Below are 4,078 nucleotides of genomic sequence, written 5' to 3'. Positions count from 1 at the left end.
GTTGTTTTGTCATCATATCAACAGGATTATCCTAAGTATCAACCCTACTCACTACGATATCACAACAAGTACTCACATTACACATAAAATGATACCTTACATCAATGTGTTTAGTCTTTTCATGGAACATCTGATCCTTAGTAAGAAAATTAGCACTTTGACTATCACAATATATTGTAAAATTTTACAAGTCTTTAGTGATTTCACCAATCAATCCCCTCAACTATATAGTCTCCTTACATGCCTCTGTAATGACCATTTACTGTACCTTTGTTGTAGATAAAGCTACTGTATTTTGCAAAGTAGCTTTCTAGATAGCACAACCTTCGAAGGTAAAGACATACCCTATAAGTTATCTATTCTTATCAAAAATCCCTGCATAATCTAAATCCATGTACCCAATGACTCCATCTATATTTCTACTAAAATGTAAACGAGCATTAATAGAGCCCCTCAAGTATCTAAATATCTATTGCAGTGTTTTTCAATGTTAATTGCCAGAATTTGACGTATGCTTACTACCTACCTGTGCCAAATCTGGTCTTTTACAACCATAATGTATATAAACGAACCAACTGCACACCCAAGACATACAATCAATGTTTTCATCTGATTGAGCACACAATCTAAATGATTATTTGAAGTGGGCAGCTCAGAGAGTATTGACAGCCTTAGCATTCAGCATATTGAACCTTTGAAGCACATTCTCAATGTACCCATTTTGACTCAAAAACAATCTGCTAGCCTTTCTATCTCTTAAGATTTTCATACCAAGAATTTTATTTGTTGCATTCAAATCTTTCATCTCAAACTCCTTACAAAGTTAAGATTTTACCTCTCTGACCTCTGCTTTATCCTTGGCTGCTATAACATATCATCAACATTTAATAAGAACTATGTGATCGATTCATAATCCTCCTTTCTAAAATATACACCACTATCATAATTACTTCTAATGAAACTATGAGTAGTTATGAATGAATCGAACCTTTTATACCATTGCCTCGGTGACTGTTTCAGTCCATACAATGGCTTCTTCAACTACCAGACATAGTCTTCCTTTTTCAGAAACTATGAAACTCTCTAGTTGTTGCGTGTAAATATTTTCGTTAAGTTCTCTATGCAAAAATGATATCTTGACATCCATCTGTTCAAACTTTAAATCATTTTTCGTTACTATTCCAAGTGAAGCCCGAATTAAATTATGCTTTACAACTAGTGAGAACACATCTGTGAAATCAACACCTAAAATTTGGTTGTAACCTTTTGCTACCAATTTGACCTTATATCTAGTATTTTCAGTCCCTGATATCCATTCCTTCATTTTGGACACCCACTCGAAGTGAACAACCATTTTATAGTTAGGTAATTTCACCAAGTCCCAAATACTCTTTTTATTCAATTACTCATTCTCTTCCAGCATAGCAATCAACCATATGCTAAAATTACTGCTATGGACTGCATTTGAATATGTAGTAGGCTCCTCAATAAAATCAATATTTTTAGCCACGCCCAATATATAAGCTACCAAATGTGCTTTTCCATACTTCTGTGGAGGTCTAATATGTCTACGAGGTCTATCATTAGCAATTGAATATTGTGGTATTGCTGGTGGTGTGGATAAAGTATTACTATCTGTAAACTCTGAACTAGATTGATCTACTACCCATGAACCATAACAAGTTCATCAAATACGGCATTTCTACTAACCACCACATTTCTCGTCTTAGAACACCATAGTTTATATCTTATATCCAAGAAAGATACACTTTCTAGACCTGGGCTACAACTTTTTCATTATTCACATGAGCATAAGTTGGACACACAAATATTTTCAAATCTGAATAATAAGAAGGTTTACTAGACCATACATCTTCTGGTGTCCTTTTCTCAATGGTAACTAATGGTGAGCGATTAATAGGAAAATAAGCTGTAGTAATAGCTTCAGCCCAAACAGTCTTAGGCAATTCAGAATTTGAAAGCATACAACGAACCTTTTTCATTAAAGCTCTATTAATCCATTCTGCCACACCATTCTGTTGAGGAGCTTCAGGCATTGTTAAGTGTTTCAAAATGCCTTCAGCCCTGTTGAAACTATTGAATTCATATGAACAAAACTCCAACCCATTATTTGTATATAGACATTTTACCTGCTTTTCATGTGCTTTTCTATCAATGTTTTCCACTCATTGAATGTCCCAAACACGTCACTCTTTTGTTTTAAGAAAAATTCCCAAACTTTCTTGGATAAGTCATCAATCGTTGTCAATAAGTAATAAGCATCTCATTTTGAAGGCACCCTGGCCGATCCCTAAAGATCTAAATGGATATATTCGTATGTTTCCTTCGTATTGTGTCTTGTTTTAGTGAATCCGACTCTTTTCTATTTTCCAAAAATACAATGCTCACAAAACGACTCCCTTCCTATTGAACTCTACCATATGCCCAAGTTGCATTTACCAAAGTTGAGTATTTTCCTCATCAAGTAAAAAAAGTAGAGACTGCTACATTCCCTGAGAATATGGAACCCAACAAAATGTATAATTGACTAGAGTATTTCTGTCCCTTCATGACAACAAGAGCTTCCTGACTCACCTCCAAAATTTTACCTTCACCGATGTATTTATGACCCTTTGAGTCAAGTTTACTCAAAGATATAAAATTTTGCTTCAATTCTGAAACCTGCCTTACATTTATAAGTGTTCTAATAGTACCATCGAATATTCTAATTTTGACTGTACCAACTTCAACAATTTTGCAAAGCGTATTGTTTCCCATAATCACTGCACATCTCGAAACTCTTTCATATGTTCTAAAACCAATCCCGCTTTGGACACATATGAGCACATAACGAGTCAAGAACCTACTCTTCACAAAGTTTGGAACCCTTGTCAGAAATTACAAGAAACTCTCATTCACTTTGTCCATCTTCCACAACATCAGCCTCCGCTATGTAACAAGTTGCTTTCCTTTATCAGTAGCAACATTAGCTTTATTTATGTTTTACAATGAATAGCAATCAACTCTAATATGTTTCTTCTTCTTATAGTAATGACATACTTTTTCTATATGTCTGGATTTAGATCTACTCCTCATATTCCTATCAAGATTCCTATCTTGGTTTCTCCCATGAACAATCAGGCCTTCAGCCTGAATCCCAGATCCACTTGCAAGATGCCTCGTCTTCTTCTTCGATAGTAAAACATCATAGACCTCATCCATGGAAAAGTACTTATTATAGAGAATGATATCTCTAAAAGTCACATATGATGGCGGCAGTGAATACAACAACATCAATGCCAAGTCCCCATCAACGTACTTAATCTTCAATGTCACCAAATCGACTACAATTTCTTTGAACATAGTTAAGTGATCATCCAATTGCATACCTTTGAACATCCGATGAAAATACAAGCGTTATTTCAAGTATAACTGCTGGTCAAGCTCTTTTATCATATAAAGTTGCTCCAATTTCAACCACAATGTAGTGACACTTTTCTCTTTTAGAACATAATGAAGAATTTTATTTGAAAGATGTAGATGAATTTAAAATTGGGCTTTCCAATCTTTATGTTGTTTTTCATCATGCATCTAAGTTGAAGGCATTTTATTAAAGCCAATCAAAGCTTCCTCCAAATCCATTTGTGTAAGAACTGCTCACATTTTCACTTGCCATAAAGTAATTCTCATGTTTCGATCCAATAACAGAATATCATATTTCATCGTTGCCATACGGAATAATCAACTTGGCTCTGATACCACTTGTTATGAGTTGATTGCTAAATAATGGCAACAATGAAATAAACAAGATTAAAATAAGAACACCAATATTTATGTAGAAACCCAAAATGGGCAAAAAAATACAAACAGGGGAGGAAAAATTCACTATAATTAATAGTAATTATGTTTACAATAATATCTCAATAGTTTTAATTAAGATCTAAAACTCTCAATGTTGTTGAATGTTATGAGAACGATACAAGCCGTGACTTATGTATAAACCATAGAAATCAAGTTATAGATGAATAAGAGTCTAAACCCCCCCCCCCCCCCCCAAAAAAAAAAAAACGCCGGGGGC

Source organism: Olea europaea, chromosome 1, assembly GCF_002742605.1.
Source record: "Olea europaea var. sylvestris chromosome 1, O_europaea_v1, whole genome shotgun sequence".
NCBI lineage: Eukaryota > Viridiplantae > Streptophyta > Magnoliopsida > Lamiales > Oleaceae > Olea > Olea europaea.
The sequence above is the reverse complement of the archived record's forward strand: the minus strand, read 5'-3'. Positions refer to the sequence as shown.